At 42.9% G+C, this 21,276-nt stretch overlaps 1 protein-coding gene across 3 annotated transcripts in view; it reads left to right on the top strand.

Annotated features, from left to right (window-relative positions):
- Nucleotides 1–1,366: 1,366 nt before the first annotated feature.
- PPP1R26 (protein phosphatase 1 regulatory subunit 26) overlaps nucleotides 1,367–21,276 on the top strand; it is a 71,761-nt gene continuing 51,851 nt past the window's right edge. For 2 of the 3 annotated variants that reach the window (XM_089684681.1, XM_089684680.1), the window contains exons 1-2: nucleotides 1,367–1,475; nucleotides 19,710–19,857. The gene's annotated coding sequence lies outside the window, so the exon portion shown is untranslated. The remainder of the gene's footprint in view (nucleotides 1,476–19,709; nucleotides 19,858–21,276) is intronic. The other variant, XM_089684682.1, reaches the window with a different exon arrangement.

Genomic DNA, 21,276 nt, shown 5'->3' with positions numbered 1-21,276 from the left:
CCTTTTGACCTTTTAGTAATAAATATTACTTTCTGAAAGTGTTGAACTGTTTCTAAAGCTCTTTAATGCAAACTAAGAATCCCTGCCTCTGAAGAGCGCTGTGTGTTTCTAAAACGTCTGCATACATCTGTCCGCGGTGACATTGTGTATACAAACGGTTATTCAAACATCATAGTGTATTGCTAATATTGTTTCCTCTTTCTCTGTACAAAAAGGAGGTGGTGGCAGTGTGAAGAGTTAATTGCGTAATTAACCTGACCCAGTAACAATCGCCCTCAGGCTGCAGACACACAGATTGTGGTCCATTAGCTGGAAAACCTTTGTGCAGGGTGCAGCTGGGCGTGGCATTGTTACGCACGTGACTGCACGGTTTTAGATTGGCTAGTCCTTCGGTCACGAGTTGGTGAGAAGGGCTGTTGTCTGACGCCACGATCATCACAAGGAGACCCACCCAAAAGGGGAAGTTCCGCTTTAAGGATTGCTCCCCATTAAGGATTGGCACCTTTAGGGGGCGGGTACCCGAATTTGACAGGTACCTGCTCTTACTTCCGGTCTGATCGCCTAGACGATCGGAAACGGAAGGTGTCCTCCTTCCCTCCCTCGCTGTAGTCTTTTAGGACACGTGACAGGTCCCAGAAGACTACAGGACCATTCATGAAGCGCAGCGCTACTCGCGCTTGCACAGTGGGCACCCGGCTGTGAAGCCGCAAGCTATCACAGCCGGGTGCCCACACTGAAGATGCCAGTGCCTGGAATACAGGATGGCTGGTGAAACGGGCTGCAGGGGACACACCATGGGACTGAGGGACAGGTGAGTGGCTGTTTTTTAAAAGTCAGCAGCTACAGTTTTTGTAGCTGCTGACTTTTATTTTTTGACAGGGTGAGTGGAACTCCGCTTTAATGAGCAAAGGCCCGGCATCCTGAAAGATTCACATTTTAAATTTCTTTAACGAATGGGAGCTCTGGATTTCTTATGAATATTGCTCATTCCACATGGCCTGCTCGGGCCACATGATTGCTGCCATACGTCGGGGGGGGGGGGACACAGCAGAGGTTTGGGGGCGCACAGGACATTCTCTTATAGTCATACTGTGAGGATGAGCAGGTGACAGGCCGGGACTCGTCTCCATGGTAACCGGAAATGGGTACTATGGGGCGGTGACTGGCACTATGTAGTGGAGGCGGGGATACATATACGTAAAACCGGATTAGGAGGCAGTTACACTAGGAGGAAGAGCGAGCTCTGGTGACCAGTGGCAAAGGTATGAGGAGGGGGCTTAGGTGACGTGTTGAGAGTGAGGGGCGGGTTTGAAACGGCGCGTAATTGGATAGTGTGGAGGGGTTACGCGCAGTACGCACACGACTGGACGTACTCGCTCCCGAGTGGCGTGTTGGTGAGGGGAAGGAGCAGGGCAGTGCTGTCCGCTGTGTCGGGCCGTGGAGGGGAGGAAGATGGGAACTGGTCGGACGGAGAGGTAGGTGAATGAACGGAGAAGGTTTATGTAGCAGCTCGGGGTGATGGGAGCTGAGGAGGCGGGAGATCACAGGGTGAGCGGCTACCTCCGGCCTGTGTGCGTGAGACTGAGCCGAGCTGTGTGCCGGCCCCGAGCCTTCTGTGTGCGACCAGCTCCACCTCCACACTGCGCGGCCTGAGCTGGCCTGTACTACACCCCTCTCCACCGCCTCTTCCAGCCTGCAGGGGGATCTGCTGTGCACACTGCGCTCCGTGCTGGCCGCACCGCTCTCTGCACCCGACACTTCACACTGACCGCCCCGCTCTGTACACCCGACGCTTCGTACTCTGTACACCGATCACTTCGTACTGTACTCCCAGCTGTGTACACCCGACGCTTCGTACTCTGTACACCGATCACTTCGTACTGTACTCCCAGCTGTGTACACCCGACGCTTCGTACTCTGTACACCGATCACTTCATACTGTACACCCTGCTGTGTACACCCGATCACTTCATACTGTACACCCTGCTGTGTACACCCGATCACTTCATACTGTACACCCGAGGCTTCATACTGTACACCCGAGGCTTCATACTGTACACCCGAGGCTTCATACTGTACACCCTGCTGTGTACACCCGAGGCTTCATACTGTACACCCTGCTGTGTACACCCGATCACTTCATAGGGTACACCCTGCTGTGTGCCCCGATGGTTCGTACTGTACACCCTGCTGTGTACACCCGATCACTTCATACGGTACACCCTGCTGTGTGCCCCGATGGTTCGTACTGTACACCCTGCTGTGTGCCCCCTGATGCTTTGTACTGTACACCCTGCTGTGTACCCCCTGATGCTTTGTACTGTACACCCTGCTGTGTGCCCCGATGCTTCGTAGATTGTACACTGAGCCCTTCATACTGTACAACCTGCTGTGTACCCCCGACGCTTCGTACTGTACAGCCTGCTGTGTGCCCCTGATGCTTCGTAGACTTACACCGAGCACTTCGTACTGTACATCCTGCTGTGTACACCCGACGCTTCATACTTTGTACACTGAGCCCTTCGTACTGTACACCCTGCTGTGTACCCCTGACGCGTCGTGCTGTGTACACCATATGCTTCTTGGTGTACACCCGACACTTTGTGCTGTATGTACAGCAGTCCATACTGACTGTAATGTCAGCACTACCCTCTATACCTGACACTTGGTACTGTACACCCATACTGACTGTACTGTGCACTCTACACACACTTCATACTGTACACACTGATGTACTAATCTCTGCACCATACATGTCATATTCTACACATTGCAGTCCATACTGATCATACTGCTTCCTATTGCTCTGTACACCCCATACTGGTCATGTACAGTGGATATAAAAAAATCTACACACCCCTGTTAGAATGTCAGGCTTCTGTGATGTAAAAAAAAAAGACAAAGATAAATAATTTCAGAACTTTTTTTCCACCTTTTTAATGTATCCTATAAACTGTACAAATCAGTTGAACAACAAACAAATCTTTTAGGTGGAGGGAAGTAAAAATAAAAAACTAAAATAATATGGTTGCATAAGTGTGCACACCCTTAAACTAATACTTTGTTGAAACACCGTCTGATTTTATACCAGCACTCAGTCTTTTTGGGTATGCTATCAGCATGGCACACCTTGACTTGGCAATATTTGCCCACTCTTCCTTGCAAAAACACTCCACATCTGTCAGATATTCAGATCACTCCACAGATTTTCAATTGGATTCAGGTCTGGGCTCTGGCTGGGCCATTCCAAAACCTTAATCTTCTTCTGGTGAAGCCATTCCTTGATTTGGATGTATGCTTTGGGTCGTTGAAAGATGAAGTTCCTCTTCGTGTTCAGCTTTCTAGCAGAAGCCTGAAGGATTTGTGCTAATATTTTCTGGTATTTGGAACTGTTCATAATTCCCTCTACCTTGACTAAGGTTCCAGCTGAAGATAAGCAGCCCCAAAGCATGATGCTGCCACCACCGTGTGCACTGCATTAGGGCTCATGTACACGGGACATTTGGAAAACCCTTCTGAACGATGGAAACTGTCTGCTGGAAAACGTATGTTAAAAAACGTCTGTTTAGTCGTGTTTGCATGCCGCGTTTATGCGCTTTTGTGTTTAGAACCGTTTTTAAAGATAACATCAGGAGACCTTCCAAAATGCCCAGAATGCACTGAAAAACAGTAAAAATTACTATTTCAGTTTTGAGAGAAATAGAGCAGAAGCAGAGAGAGCAGTGTGTGTTGAGATGACCTGTCTTTTCTGGTTGTATCCACTATGGATCCCATCATGAGCATAATGCAGCACGTTCTACCATTTTTGTCCTTCACGCAAAAGCTGGAACTGACTGCACTGGTGTATCAGGTCCATTTGAATACATGGAAAACATGGCATTTCTGATGATGAAAAAAGGCCCTGGACAGCATCTGGATATGGAACAGGTAAAACAATGCTTCTAAACGCAAACCCTTATAAACGCGGTTTACAGGCGTTTGAAACGCTGATAAAATCTACTTCTGAACAGACGTTTGGTGCGTTCAAAACAACGACTGTAAACTCAACTGCCTGTAAGCAACAGTGTACATGGACACATAGGAAAACATTAGGGAGAGTTCAGGGGCTGCTGAAAAAAACGCTGAAAAGCTCTTAAACATGAGTTATCAGCTGCAGTGTACATGAGCTCTTACATTCAGGGGAGCAGTGGGGAGACATCCAGTGTCTTTTTGACCTTGGATGTCTCAATAAAGAGAACCTTTTACCAAAAAATCATCACATAGGGAACATTGTCCCCATGTGATGGGGGGAAAAAAAAGTTTTTAGGTTTTTTTTTTGTAAAAAATGAAAGTTACACCCAAGCACATAACATCCCCCCCCCACACACACACACACACACACACACATATACGCATGTACAAACATAAGGGCACACGCTGGGGCGCATATTCATGAAAACGTTGATTGCGGTACGCGTTGCATATCGCCCGCACACCAGAATGAGAGCAATAATTCTAGCACAAAACCTCCTCTGTAGCGCTAAACTGATGACCTAAAAGGGGCTTTAAAAGCATCACCTATAGAAAATATAGGGTACTGAAGTTCTTCGCCATTTTATGAGTGCACGCAAATTTAAGGTTCGACAAGTTTGATATCTATTTACTCGCAACCTCATCTTTTATATTTTATAAGAAATAGGGTAATTTCTTTTTTTTTTTTTTTTTTTTTTTTTTTTTTTGTGCCCTAAAGTTAAATAACTTGTATTTTTTAAACCATAAATAATGATGTGTATCTAGTATACACATGCGTGCCGCGCTCCATATAAATAGCGAAACTAAGTATATTAAGTGACAGTGATAGTAACGTGAAAAACACAGTGCTTTATACAAGTGCAACATAAACATGAGATGTGTAAAGATCTGATCCTGCAAATATATATAACAGTCCTCTTTACACTTCTTTGATTATTCCAGTGATAGGTGAAGTATATAGTGCCACACTCCTGTGCTCTGTGGATGGATGTGCGCTCACCTCCTTGTCAGCCAGACAAGCTGGCTAGACACACTTTTTGTCCTCACTGGACACGATGGGAATCTTTGCTTTGCTTTCGTGCCTCCATCCAGTGCTGGGTTACCTAATTGCCACCAGAGGTCTCCCTCCTTCCACACTGGGACCTCAATGGATTTCTTATGGGGATGGTGTGAATGGTTTATCTCCTCTCATATGTGCCATGTAAGAGACAAAAAACCACCAATGGTGCCTTATCCTTTGTGTGGCCAGAGCCCATTTATTGTAAAAAAATGCCACTCACATTAAAATCCAACTGTTCAATAGTTAGCCGGCGTGTGTATCCGTCCTGTATTGCTGGCACCGCTCGTCCACCGCAGCGTAGTGACGTCAGAGCCCCTCCCCTACGCGTTACGCCACAGGGTCACGTGGCTTCATCAGGGGGATAATACTAAATCGTCACTGCGCTCTGCTCTCTATATATAGAGACAGTCGGCGCCATTTTTTTGTAGTCCGCTTGGGCGCGGCCATTTTCCCATGGTCTGTGTGCACCTATTTATCTCTGATGTGTGTGAAGCACATCAGGAATGATTGTCTCGATAACGGGTATAATATTCTTTGATCTGACTAGATTGTCACATTGCACCAGCCCCCAGGATCATGAGACACACGCAGCTTTACAAATGGATGGGATTAATGCTTTAACCGGAGGACCTGATAATAACATTTTAAAAACATTCTATATTTTATTTAAATATATACATTTATAAGACCATGTTGCAATACAATAATCCCTACCAAAAAAAATTATTTTTTTTTTTTATTAAAATGTGTGTGCCTAAAATATGCCACACCCTTATATATATTACTACAATAATAAAAATTACATAAACATGTGATATTAAAAAACCTTCCGGTATAAAATACATATGTAAGCAATAAAATAATAAAATACATATTAATACCAATCCAAATACCCAATGAACCATCAGAAGCCCGCATATGCGCCTCCTACCCCCTAATACCTTTTACTGTGTCCTTTCTTTGTTACTGATCCTAATCATATATCACTACAACATCCACTATATCTATCCTTTTGATATATGTAGGAAGCCAATTCCTATGATCCAACTATACTTTATTGAAAACAAGCAGTGATACGGTACTATCTGTGTCTATTAGTACTGCCCCTCTCCACGTGCTATTTACAAGTGGATGATTGTTTTAGGATCCCTATAGGGGTGAATATCTACTATATTTTACTGCTCTTTACATATTACTAATGAAGCACGTTAGATCAAATTCCTTGTTCAAGCCATATGGGGCCATACATTTCATTTCATAAATCCATTTGGATTCTTTTTTACTGATCTCCCGTACCAGATTATCGCCTCTCCAATGTCTGTTATGCTTCTCTATACCCCAGAATTGTAATTTGGATGCATCTTTGTTATGGCATTGTCTGAAGTGGTCTGAAACATAGTGGTATTTATATCCTCTATTAATGTTATACACATGCTCCTTAATGCGTTCTTTTAGCGCTCTTTTAGTTCTACCAATGTATAAGAGGTTGCATGGACATTTTAGCGCGTACACCACTCCCTTTGTTTCACACGTTATAAACTGTTTGATTTTGTATTCCTTGTTATTGTGTGTATTAGAAAATGTAAATCTCCGTCTCGGGTTAGCTACGACTCTCTTGCATGCATAACACCTCCCGCATGTATAAAACCCTACACCTTGGAAGAAAGTACAGTGAGTATTATTTAGTGGTTCCAATACATTTTTTACCAGCATGTCCCTTAAGTTGGGTGCCTTTTTATATACAAATTTAGGTTTAGGGGGGATGATGTGCTTAAGGTGTTTATCCAATTTTAATATCTCCCAGTGTTTGGAGATAATACTCTGGACCGCTTTGTGCTGTTTATGGTAATCCAACACTATGGGCATATTGTACTCTTCCCCATTGTTCTTAGGCTTGTCCATCAGTAGGTTGTCCCTATTCATTTGTCCCACTTCATACCTTTCTTTTTCTATTGCAACTGGGTCATATCCCTTCACTATAAATCTATTTTTCAGTACTTCACTTTGTACTTTGTAGTCCTCTTTTCTACAGCAATTCCTTTTCACCCTTATAAATTGGCCCTTCGGGATGTTTTTAATCCACGGTTGGTAATGACAGCTCGTGATAGGTATATATGCATTCCGATCCGTGGTCTTAAAATAATTTTTTGTATATAGTATCTGCCCTTCTTTCTTAATTGTGATATCCAAGAAGTTAATTTCATCATCACTAATAGTCCAGCTTAAATCAATATTGTCTCTATAGTTGTTTAATTCTTTATAGAACAATTCTAGACACTCTTTATTCCCCTCCCATATGAGGATAATGTCATCAATAAATCTGCGGTACAATCTAATTTCCTTCCTGGGGTGCTGGTAAACAATCTCCTCCTCCCATTTAGACATATACAAATTCGCCACACTCGGGGCGAATTTGGCTCCCATCGCTATACCCCTGATTTGTAAGTAATACTCCTTCTTGTACCAGAAATAGTTGTGGAGTAAACAAAATTTCAGACTTTTGATGATAAATTTTTTGTGTTTATTAGGAATACTCGAGTATTTGTTAAGGGCCCACTTAATTGCTTCTATTGCTCCTCTATGATCAATGTTTGTATATAGTGAGGAGATATCTGCTGTACTCATCATCATATCATTGTGTGCGTGTATTTCCTGTATTAACTTAATGGTATACTTCGTATCTTTCAAATACGCTGGTGTGTTCTCTACTAAGGGTTGTAGGAAGCTGTCAATATACTCTCCTAGTCTGGATGTCATTGAGTCTATGCCATTGATAATAGGCCGGCCTGGTGGTTTAGTTGTATCCTTATGAATTTTGGGGACTGAATATATAACCGGCAGTTTGCATACAGTGGGTATAAGATACTTTTCTTCTTTACTGTTTAATACACCTTTTTTAGTTCCATACTTTACTAATTTAATCAATTCTCTTTTGTATTCTTTCGTGGGGTTTCTAATCAGTTTCTGATATGTATTAGTGTCTCCCATCATATCTTCCATGGTGTCTTCGTATTGTTTCTTTGACATAACCACTATGCCACCCCCCTTATCCGCTGGCCTGATCACTATATCTGTCCTTTTTTTCAGGCTTTTTATGCCTTTCTGTAGTTGTCTATCTTCTTTATACTTTTTTATGCTCAATTTTTCTAGGTCATTACTCACTAAATTTTTAAAAACATTAATATATTTACCATCTATATTAGTGGGGTTAAAAGTAGATCTATTCTTCAGACTCGTATGATATTCATATGTGGGTTTGTTGGGTACAGTCACATTAGTTGGGTACTGTGCAAAATATTTCTTCAGATTAAGATTTCTAACAAGCTTCTGTAGGTTAACGTAAGTATCAAATTTGTTCATGCCTTTAGCAGACCCCAAAGACCCCAATACTATAATAAACCGATGGAGGAAAGATATGAGGTACCGCAATATAATAGATTCTCACCACTAGCATCACAAACACCAGAAACACCAATATATGACCCTTTTTTAGGATGGAACCAGTACCCACAAACAGAAAGGGGGGAAACAAGGGGAAAACCAAAAAAAGGGGGTGCAGAGGAGGAAGAAGGAAACAACAAAAAAAGGAGGGATTAAAAGGGGAGGGGATTTTTAATATTAGTGGTATTCCTCTCAAAACAGAAGAGGTCTATGCACTAGATAAGGGGCTCAAGTTTGCACCTGCTAAAGGCATGAACAAATTTGATACTTACGTTAACCTACAGAAGCTTGTTAGAAATCTTAATCTGAAGAAATATTTTGCACAGTACCCAACTAATGTGACTGTACCCAACAAACCCACATATGAATATCATACGAGTCTGAAGAATAGATCTACTTTTAACCCCACTAATATAGATGGTAAATATATTAATGTTTTTAAAAATTTAGTGAGTAATGACCTAGAAAAATTGAGCATAAAAAAGTATAAAGAAGATAGACAACTACAGAAAGGCATAAAAAGCCTGAAAAAAAGGACAGATATAGTGATCAGGCCAGCGGATAAGGGGGGTGGCATAGTGGTTATGTCAAAGAAACAATACGAAGACACCATGGAAGATATGATGGGAGACACTAATACATATCAGAAACTGATTAGAAACCCCACGAAAGAATACAAAAGAGAATTGATTAAATTAGTAAAGTATGGAACTAAAAAAGGTGTATTAAACAGTAAAGAAGAAAAGTATCTTATACCCACTGTATGCAAACTGCCGGTTATATATTCAGTCCCCAAAATTCATAAGGATACAACTAAACCACCAGGCCGGCCTATTATCAATGGCATAGACTCAATGACATCCAGACTAGGAGAGTATATTGACAGCTTCCTACAACCCTTAGTAGAGAACACACCAGCGTATTTGAAAGATACGAAGTATACCATTAAGTTAATACAGGAAATACACGCACACAATGATATGATGATGAGTACAGCAGATATCTCCTCACTATATACAAACATTGATCATAGAGGAGCAATAGAAGCAATTAAGTGGGCCCTTAACAAATACTCGAGTATTCCTAATAAACACAAAAAATTTATCATCAAAAGTCTGAAATTTTGTTTACTCCACAACTATTTCTGGTACAAGAAGGAGTATTACTTACAAATCAGGGGTATAGCGATGGGAGCCAAATTCGCCCCGAGTGTGGCGAATTTGTATATGTCTAAATGGGAGGAGGAGATTGTTTACCAGCACCCCAGGAAGGAAATTAGATTGTACCGCAGATTTATTGATGACATTATCCTCATATGGGAGGGGAATAAAGAGTGTCTAGAATTGTTCTATAAAGAATTAAACAACTATAGAGACAATATTGATTTAAGCTGGACTATTAGTGATGATGAAATTAACTTCTTGGATATCACAATTAAGAAAGAAGGGCAGATACTATATACAAAAAATTATTTTAAGACCACGGATCGGAATGCATATATACCTATCACGAGCTGTCATTACCAACCGTGGATTAAAAACATCCCGAAGGGCCAATTTATAAGGGTGAAAAGGAATTGCTGTAGAAAAGAGGACTACAAAGTACAAAGTGAAGTACTGAAAAATAGATTTATAGTGAAGGGATATGACCCAGTTGCAATAGAAAAAGAAAGGTATGAAGTGGGACAAATGAATAGGGACAACCTACTGATGGACAAGCCTAAGAACAATGGGGAAGAGTACAATATGCCCATAGTGTTGGATTACCATAAACAGCACAAAGCGGTCCAGAGTATTATCTCCAAACACTGGGAGATATTAAAATTGGATAAACACCTTAAGCACATCATCCCCCCTAAACCTAAATTTGTATATAAAAAGGCACCCAACTTAAGGGACATGCTGGTAAAAAATGTATTGGAACCACTAAATAATACTCACTGTACTTTCTTCCAAGGTGTAGGGTTTTATACATGCGGGAGGTGTTATGCATGCAAGAGAGTCGTAGCTAACCCGAGACGGAGATTTACATTTTCTAATACACACAATAACAAGGAATACAAAATCAAACAGTTTATAACGTGTGAAACAAAGGGAGTGGTGTACGCGCTAAAATGTCCATGCAACCTCTTATACATTGGTAGAACTAAAAGAGCGCTAAAAGAACGCATTAAGGAGCATGTGTATAACATTAATAGAGGATATAAATACCACTATGTTTCAGACCACTTCAGACAATGCCATAACAAAGATGCATCCAAATTACAATTCTGGGGTATAGAGAAGCATAACAGACATTGGAGAGGCGATAATCTGGTACGGGAGATCAGTAAAAAAGAATCCAAATGGATTTATGAAATGAAATGTATGGCCCCATATGGCTTGAACAAGGAATTTGATCTAACGTGCTTCATTAGTAATATGTAAAGAGCAGTAAAATATAGTAGATATTCACCCCTATAGGGATCCTAAAACAATCATCCACTTGTAAATAGCACGTGGAGAGGGGCAGTACTAATAGACACAGATAGTACCGTATCACTGCTTGTTTTCAATAAAGTATAGTTGGATCATAGGAATTGGCTTCCTACATATATCAAAAGGATAGATATAGTGGATGTTGTAGTGATATATGATTAGGATCAGTAACAAAGAAAGGACACAGTAAAAGGTATTAGGGGGTAGGAGGCGCATATGCGGGCTTCTGATGGTTCATTGGGTATTTGGATTGGTATTAATATGTATTTTATTATTTTATTGCTTACATATGTATTTTATACCGGAAGGTTTTTTAATATCACATGTTTATGTAATTTTTATTATTGTAGTAATATATATAAGGGTGTGGCATATTTTAGGCACACACATTTTAATAAAAAAAAAAAAAAAAAAAATTTTTTTTTGGTAGGGATTATTGTATTGCAACATGGTCTTATAAATGTATATATTTAAATAAAATATAGAATGTTTTTAAAATGTTATTATCAGGTCCTCCGGTTAAAGCATTAATCCCATCCATTTGTAAAGCTGCGTGTGTCTCATGATCCTGGGGGCTGGTGCAATGTGACAATCTAGTCAGATCAAAGAATATTATACCCGTTATCGAGACAATCATTCCTGATGTGCTTCACACACATCAGAGATAAATAGGTGCACACAGACCATGGGAAAATGGCCGCGCCCAAGCGGACTACAAAAAAATGGCGCCGACTGTCTCTATATATAGAGAGCAGAGCGCAGTGACGATTTAGTATTATCCCCCTGATGAAGCCACGTGACCCTGTGGCGTAACGCGTAGGGGAGGGGCTCTGACGTCACTACGCTGCGGTGGACGAGCGGTGCCAGCAATACAGGACGGATACACACGCCGGCTAACTATTGAACAGTTGGATTTTAATGTGAGTGGCATTTTTTTACAATAAATGGGCTCTGGCCACACAAAGGATAAGGCACCATTGGTGGTTTTTTGTCTCTTACATGGCACATATGAGAGGAGATAAACCATTCACACCATCCCCATAAGAAATCCATTGAGGTCCCAGTGTGGAAGGAGGGAGACCTCTGGTGGCAATTAGGTAACCCAGCACTGGATGGAGGCACGAAAGCAAAGCAAAGATTCCCATCGTGTCCAGTGAGGACAAAAAGTGTGTCTAGCCAGCTTGTCTGGCTGACAAGGAGGTGAGCGCACATCCATCCACAGAGCACAGGAGTGTGGCACTATATACTTCACCTATCACTGGAATAATCAAAGAAGTGTAAAGAGGACTGTTATATATATTTGCAGGATCAGATCTTTACACATCTCATGTTTATGTTGCACTTGTATAAAGCACTGTGTTTTTCACGTTACTATCACTGTCACTTAATATACTTAGTTTCGCTATTTATATGGAGCGCGGCACGCATGTGTATACTAGATACACATCATTATTTATGGTTTAGTCTTTAACACAGTTTATGAGCTATGTGTATAGTGCTGAAGCACCAGTAGTTATTTATGGTTTAAAGTTATCACGTTAAGGGAATTATCTTGTTTTGGCTCACGAGTATAATACATCACAACTTGTATTTTTTACTGAAATTTTGCAGTAATATCATGCGACATAAAAAATTGGAACTACCACTATTTTATTTTCTAGGGTCTCTGATTTCAGAAAATATTTAATGTTTGGGGTTTTGTGTAATCTTCAGGCCTAAAATTATTTTTTTTAATCTTGTGCAAAAATGGCTCTGACAGCGAAAGGGATAAAGGACAAGTCCTGACCCACCCTTTCCTGAAGAGCACCAAATCGGTGCTCATTACACTGCAAGGTCTCTCTTATCCCTGCCCGAGTGCGGTGCTGGAGACAGGCAGGGAGGGAAGGAGGAGATAAACAGCGCAATGTTAAAAATATTAAACGTCACCATGAAACCCCTTTTTGGTTTTTGAGACATTCTTAATATCACCTCTGATTTAAATACGGTTTTGGTTAAAACTTTTTTTTTTTAATATATATATTTGGACACCTAGATTGGGGCACCGATTTAGTCCCTTAGACAAGTATTTTTTTTAAAAAAAATCTCCACACCTCTGTGTACACCAGTGTTTTTCAACCCATTTTTTTCAGTCTAGGCAACCTTTAAAACTCTACACATCTCGAGGCACCTCATTCTAAAATGTAAAAAAACTAAACTAATAGTTTTCCATAATGCAGCAACATCCACACACACAGGACACCCCCAACGATAGAGGTGATTTGGTCTTCTAAAGCAAGCACACCTTTGCACACTGGTACTGACTAGTATAACACTGTTTCTTTTCTCTCCAGTTTCTTTCCCTCAGTCCGCTAATGTGACTCCAGTGCAAACATGGATGCTGTGCAGGCTCCTGACATCCTCATTAACCACTTGCCCTCCTAAGGATTTACCCCCTTCTTGACCAGGCCATTTTTTGTGTTACGGCTCTGTGTTATTCTAACTGACAATTGCGCAGTCATGCAACCAAACTAAATATACGTCTTTTTTTTCCCTCACAAATTATATTTATTATTATCCAGGATTTATATAGCGCCAACAGTTTGCTCAGCGCTTTACAATATAACGGGAGACAATACAGCAACAATACAGTTCAATACAAGAGGGAAAGGAGGGCCCTGGTCCTTGGAGCTTACAATCTAATAGGGAGTGGCTAGTGGTACAAAAGGTAGTAACTGTGGGGGATGGACTGGTAGGAAGAGTAGAAGATTCCATTATTAGCTGAGGGCAGGATAGGCTTCCCCGAAGAGAGAAGTTTTCAGAGATCGCCTAAAAGTGAGCAGAGTAGGCAATAGTCTGATAAATTGGAGTAGAGAGTTCCAGAGGATGGGGGAAGCTCTGGCAAAGTCCTGGAGACGAGCATGGGAGGAGGAGACAAGGGGGCTAGAGAGCAGGAGGTCTTGCGAGGAGCGGAGAGTACGGTTTGGGTGCTATTTAGAGACAAGATCGTTGATGTAATTTGGGGTAGAGTTATAAATGGCTTTATACGTCAGTGTTTTGAATTTTATCCGTTGGGCAATTGGAAGCCAGTGGAGGGATTGGCAGAGAGGGGTGGCAGATACAGAATGGTTAGTAAGGTGGATGAGTCTGGCAGCAGCATTCATGATAGACTGAAGAGGGGATAGCCTGCAATTCGGTAGGCCAATGAGGAGGGAGTTACAATAGTCAAGGGAGTGAATAAGTTGCTTAGTGGTTTCCGAGGTTAGGAACGGGCGTATCTTGGAGATGTTGCGGAGGTGAAATCTACAAGATTTGGACAGCGATTGGATTTGGGGGTGAAAGGACAGTTGGGAGTCTAGGATTACACCTAGCACCCTGGCATGAGGGGAGGGACTGATGATTGTGTTATTGATCTTGATGGAGAAATCAGGGGAGGGGGAATGGGCTGGGGGGAATACTAAGAGCTCAGTTTTGGAAAGCTTGAGTTTGAGGAAGTGGAGTGACATCCATGCCGATATGTCGCTTAGTAGGTTAGTAATGCGAAAGGAGACTGAAGGGGTGAGGTGAGGGGTAGAAAGATAATTTGTGTGTTATCAGCATAGAGATGGTACTTAAAGCCATGGGAGTTTATCAAGTGACTAAGGGAGGAGGTGTAGATGGAGAAGAGAAGGGGTCCAAGGACAGAACCTTGAGGGACCCCTACAGAAAGAGGGAGTGAAGAGGAGGAGGCAGCGTTATAGGTAACGCTGTGATAGGAAGAGAACCAGGAGAGAGCAGAGTCTCTGAGACCAAGAAAGTGGAGTTTTTTGAGGAGGAGGGGATGGTCAACTGTATCAAAAGCCGCAGAGAGGTCAAGTATTAAGAGTCTGGAGTAGTGGCCATTGGTTTTAGCTGTTAGTAGATCATTAGTGAGTTTTTTAGTAGGGCAGTTTCAGTGGAGTGTAGTGAGCGAAAGCCAGACTGTAAAGGGTCAAGAAGGTTGTTGTCGGTGAGGTAGGAGCTCAGGCGATTGTAGACTAAGCGTTCCAGGAGTTTAGAGGTAAATGGCAGCAGGGAGATGTGTCTTAAGTTCAGGTTGGTGGGGTCCAGGGAGGGCTTCTTAAGTATGGGAGTGATGTGCGCATGCTTTAGAGGGGAGGGAAGGCACCAGTAGAGAGGGAAAGATTGAATATATGAGTGAGGGAGCATAGGATGGAAGAAGAGGGTGACCGTAGTAGTTGTGAGGGGACAGGATCCAGGGGGCAGGTAGTGAGACGGGCTTCTGAGAAAACCTTAGTGACCTCTTCAGTAGTAGAAAAGTCAAAAGAGGAGAGTGTTGAGGGAGGTTTAGTATAAGGTATGCTAAGTGGGATGGATGTCTGTGCAGTGGCAATGGCCCTACGAATTGCATCAATCTTGTTTTTGAAATGATTTGCAATCTTGTGAGCAGTGAGTGAGGTACTGGGTGGAGGTGGAGAAAGTAGAGAAGAGACAACGAGGACTGAATGACAAGGTATTAATAAGAGTGACAAAGTAGGCTTGTTTGGCAGCGTGAAGGGAGGAAGTGTATGTTATGAAAGATTTATATCGGATGAATGCTTGCTAGGATTTGGTTTTACACTATCGCTCCAGCGCACGACTATGTCGTTTAAGATTTCTTGTGTCAGTCTGCCAAGGTTGTAACGGTCGGGGCCTGATGCTTCGTGTTGTTAGAGGAGCAAGCGAGTCTAATGCGGATGAGAGTGAACTGTTGTAGACAGCAGTGGCCAGGTCAGGGCAGGACAGGGGAGAGATTCTGTCATAGAGTTGGTCAGTTGCAGAGTGGAAAGGAGCAGGGTTCAAGTTGTGAAGGTTTCTGCTGGTAATTGTTTGCTGCTTGGAGAAATAGGTGTTTGAAGACGAGTACACTGTGAAGGTGATGAGATTGTGATCAGAGAGAGGAAAGGGGGTGTTTGTGAGGTTGTAGGGAGTGCAAAGATGGGAGAAAACAAGGTCTAATGTATTCCCAATCAGTGACTGGAGGACTGTATGTACTGTGCTAATGCAAAAAATGAGGTTAGGTTGAAGAGTTGGGATGTGGCTGGGTTGTTAACAATAATGGGGATGTTAAAATCCCCAAGAATGATAGTGGGTATTTCAGAGGAGAGAAAGTAGGGTAGCCAGGGGGAGAAATCATCAAGAAAGCGGGACAAAACAAATAGAGCTTTCTTTTGGTGGTGTTTGATCGCCTGTGCGTTTTTTTTTTTTTTTTTGCGCTATAAAAAAAACCCAACGTATTTGAGAAATAATATTTTTGACTTTTTGATATTAAACATGTCCAGTAAAAAAAATCAAATTTAGTCATAAATTTAGGCCAAAATGTATTCTGCTACATGTCTTTTCTAAAAAAAATAAAATAATCCCAATACATGTAAATTAATTGGTTTACACGAAAGTTATTGTGTTTACAAATGGCGGTATATATACTGGTATTTTTTTTTCTCCAAACGTCTTCCAGGACTGCCTCCTTGAGAAGTAGGGCTCCGCGCTTCGGGACAGGAAACGCGTAAGCCAATACTTTAAAGGCGTACCTCCCAGGCCTCCCTCTCCATATCTGGGGAGCCCCTCCCCTTACCTAGCATTTCCGAAGAGTAAGAAGAAATCTTACTCCATGAAGATTTTTCGTCCAAAAACGCAAGTCCAGCAAATCAAGGATGTTCAGCCCAAGAAACATTGGTCGAGGCATAAAAATAGGGGAAAGGCGGGATCTTGTTCAAGGCCCCTCCAACTCTCAATGACTTGAGCGTCCCAGTGGGAGGAAGACTGGGGACCTTTCTCCCTCAGTGGGCTTCAATCTCCTCGAACCCATACATTCTGGACTTGGTAGAAATAGGGTATGGGTTAGAGTTCGACTCCTGCCCCTCCCCACCAGGTTTCTGGTAACCAACCTTTCCAGGGATTGGAACAAGGCACAAGCTCTGTGTGGCCTAATTGGAGACCTAGTGGATCAGCAGGTCCTAATTTGAATTCCCTGGAGTGAGAAGGGGAAGGATGTTATTCCCATGTTTTTGTAGTTTCGCCTTGTCTTAAACCTGCACCTTCTAAATCGATCTTTAAGGTACAAGCACTTTAGAATGGAATCGATCTCTGTAAAAAATATCCTTTACCCAGGTTGTTTCATGGCCACGCTGGATCTGAGGGATGCATATTTCCACATTCCCATTTTATCATGCATGTCATAAATGCTTAAGAATAACTGTAAGGATGGGTTCTGATATCCACCACTGGCAGTGTCTTGCTCTACCTTTTTTGGTCTGGCCTCAGCACCAAAAATTTTTAAGAAGGTTCTTGCGGAGGCCTTTGTGCCCCTAAGAATAAGGTCTATTACCATCGTTCCCTATCTGGACGATCTCCTCTTTGTTTCCAGATCTTACTAACAGCTGGCAAAAGATCTGCAGGTTGCTCATGACTTCTTTCTGAGCCTAGGGTGGCTCGTAAACAGGGATAAGTCATCCTTGACTCCCTCCGAGAGAGTTGCCTATCTGGGGTACGAGATTTCCTCAGCAGAGAGATCTTTCCACGAGAAAAATTTCTCAGGATAGGTCAGACGCTGGCAAAATTGCAGAGCAATTTATCCGCGACAATAAAGGGCATTTTGAGGGCAGTGGGTCTCATGACTTCATGTTTCCCTGCAGTCCCGTGGGCAAGATTCCACCAGCAGCCACTGCAGGCATTTCTTCTTAAGGTTTGACGGGGACAGGTCTACTTTAGATCGACAGTCCAGCTCCCATCCAGGGTCAAGAGGTCCCTTTTGGTGGTGGCGGAAAGAAGTCAGTCTGTTCAGGGGTCTGGAGTTGAACTCTCCTTGTCTGCTTATCATTGCGACTGATGCCAGCAGTTTTGGTTGGGGAGCCCATCTAGGCGACAAAGCAGCCCAAGGGCCATGGTCCAAGGAGGAGGCTCTGAGTTCTCCAAATCAGAGAGAGCTTCTAGCAGTCCAACGAGCGTTGGATGCCTTCCAGGCAGATGTATTAGACCATCACCTACAGATCCGGTCAGATAATATGGCTACGGTGGCGTATATCAACAAGCAAGGGGGTACGCGAAGTCCCCCTCCAAGTAATTGCAAACAGAATTCTATCTTAGGCCTAGCAATATTTGCTTTCGATATATGCCATTTATCTGAAAAGGGTGCAAAGCTCCTTAGCAGACTTCCTAAGTCGGCATCCTGTCAGACACGACGAATGGTCTCTCAACCATATAGTATTGACGATCACTCTCAGGTGGGGCTGGAGGTCAATCTCTTTGCTTCACGGGAAAACAGGAAAGTCAGCCTGTTCTTTTCCCTAAATCTGTGGGATCAGGCTTTGGGGGTAGATGCTTTGGCAAGCATGTGGGAGTTCAATCTCTGTTACGCATTTCCTCCAGTGAAGCTGATCCTAGCAGTCCTGCAGAAATTTCTGTGAGAAAAAACAAACCTCATTCTCGTGGTTCTAGCCGAAGAGGCCATGGTTTTCTGTGCTATGGAGCCTGGCCTCTGTCCCCCCGTTCCCCCTTTCAGAGAGGGAAGATCTGATCTCTCGGGGTCCCGTGCTCAAGTCAGAACCTTGAGATCAGCAGCGTGGCTTCTGAACAACTCCTGAAAGCTGAGGGGTTTTCTCACAGAGTTATAAAGACTTCGATAAGCTGCCGCAAACCAGTCACCAGAGCTATCTATGCTAAGGTCTGGAAAAAATTCAACTCCTGGTTGCTAGGTAAGGGGCTGCGGGGCCCTCCGGATATCCTGGCGGTTTTAATTTCTTTCAGGAGGGAGCAAATCAGGACCTTTCGGTTAGCATTTTAAAGGTGCATGCCTCGGCCCTTAGTGGTTTTCTTCAGATATCCCTCCAACAGGATCCCTTTTTATAACAAATTTTTTCAGATCCCTTTCCAAGTCAAAGCTGGCAGGATTCAAGTCTTGTCCAATTTGGGATTTGTATTTGGTTTTAAAAGCCTTGGTCCTTTGTCCCTTTTGAACCTCTGGAGAAGTCTTCAATTAACTTTTTGACGCTAAAAACTTTTTTGATAGCAATCACATCAGCCCGTAGGGTGAGTGAATTGCAGGTGCTTTCCATTAGGGAGCCCTTTTTGGCTGTTTTTGAGGATAGAATTGTGCACAAAAACAGATCCTGGATTTCTCTCCAAGGTTTCCTCCTCCTTTTCATAGGTCTCAGCATATAGTCCTGCCGACCTTCTGTTCTGCTTCCGCTAGCAGGGAGGTGGAAAGATTAAGTTTATTGGATGTTAGAAGGAGCCTTTTGGTCTATCTTAGTAGATCCAAATAATTCAGGAATTCGGATCCTCTTTTTGCAGGGGGCACAGAAGGGTTCCAAGGCGTCCAAGTCCACCATAGCTAGATGGATTAGGATGGCTATCACAGAATCGTATAATTTATTAGAAATTCCTCCCCATTTGTTAATGCACACTCCAAATCCTTGTCAGCGGCCTAGGCAGGAAGAACTGGTGCCTGACAGATCTTTTCTACCTTTCTGAAGCATTATCGCCTGGATCTCCTTTCTAGCGAGGATCAGGCATTTGGGCACAAAGTCCTCCAGGCAGTAGCCCCACCCTAGTGGCTAGGTTCTTGATTATCGTCACAAGGAGGCTGTCCTAGAAGACGTTTGGATTAAACCAGAGTTAGGCTTACTGGTAACTTCTTTTCTACGAGTCTTCCAGGACAGCTGGGATTTCTCATTTTAATATTGTACGGTAATGTATATTTATACTTAAATGGTTATCTCTTTTAGTGTCTTCCTGTGGTTCTTGAGTAAAACTGAGGAGGGAAACCTGGAGGTCCACCTTTAAAGTATTGGCTTGCGTGTTTCCTGTCCCGGAGGGAGGAGCTGTACGTCTCAAGGAGGCTGACCTGGAAGACTCGTAGAAAAGGAGTTACCGGTAAGCCTAACTCTGGATTTTATTATTACTAGTAATGGCGGCGATCAGCGACTTATAGCAGCAATGCAGCAGGCATTCTGACACTGAGGGGAACTTACTTGGTGTCACTGACATCCCCAGTGACACCAATACAGTGCTAATAAAAATCACTGACACTACTAATAGCACTGGGCAGGAAAGGGTTAACATGTGGTGCGATCAAAGGGTTAACTGTGCGCTGTGTACCTTTTTACATTGTGTCCTGTGTGTATGCGTCACTGTAAGCACACTGCTTTGCTTGGCTATGCAAAGCAGCATGCAGGAGTTAACTGGGGGAGAATTGTATTGTTTCTGAACAGTTCTCACCCCCCACCCCCCCACCCGTCCCATCGTCGATGCTCAGCAATCACCGGGCGCCGGCGAACAATCACCGGCTGAGACCTGGTGATTGACACCCGAGCGCACGCACGCCCTCTACCCGGAACTGTAAAATTAGGTATAGTACATCAGTACATCTGCTATAGGGTGGACGGGAAGCGGTTAGCCAGCGGCTGGATGGTTGTAATGGTGCACCATGAAAGCCTGTGGCTTTGTGTAACTATGAGGCAGGCTTCATTCGTCTGCCAACTTGTATACAGTTTTGGGCAATTTTTGGTCATTTTGCCCCTAAGACACACTGGTTGAAAGGCTGCTGTACACACTGCTGCTCACTGCATTGTGCATCATACACTGCCACTCATTTCTCTGTACACTTCATACCATATCATACCCACTACCGCTGACTGCCCTGTACACCTTACACACTGCATACTGTGCACACTGCCACTTGCAGATTTTTACACACCATACTGGATTTCCTGCCTTTTGTTGCTCTGTACACTATGTACTGGATACACTTCCTCTTATCACCCTGCACTGCACAGTGGGTGTACTGCTCTGTACAATCTATACTGGATGTACCTCCATTCTGCACCAGAGACACTCTTACTATACAGTGTCTTGAAAAAGCATTCATTCCCCTTGAAATTCTCCACATTTTGTCATGTTACAACCAAAAACGTAAATGTATTTTATTGGGATTTATGTTCTAGACCAACACAAAGTTGGCACATAATTGTGAAGTGGAAGGAAAATGATAAATGGTTTTCAATATTTTTTACAAATGTGAAAAGTGTGGCGTGCATTGTATTCAGCTCTCCTGAATCAATACTTTGTAGAACCACCTTTCACTGCAATTACAGCTGCAAGTCTTTTTGGGTATGTCTCTACCAGCTTTGCACCTCTAGAGAGGGACATTTTTGCCCATTCTTCTTTGCAAAATAGTTCAAGCTCTGTAAAATAGGATGGAGAGTGTCTGAACAGCAATTTTCAAGTCTTGCAACAGATCCTCAATTAGATTTAGGTCTGGATTGGGCTATTCTAACACATGAATATGCTTTG

Source organism: Staurois parvus, unplaced genomic scaffold (assembly GCF_062004578.1).
Source record: "Staurois parvus isolate SC_StPar_1 unplaced genomic scaffold, SC_StPar_1.0 ptg000352l, whole genome shotgun sequence".
In the NCBI taxonomy this organism is placed as follows: Eukaryota; Metazoa; Chordata; class Amphibia; order Anura; family Ranidae; genus Staurois; species Staurois parvus.
Note: the sequence above shows the minus strand (reverse complement) of the source record. Positions and strands in the feature narration are given on the sequence as shown.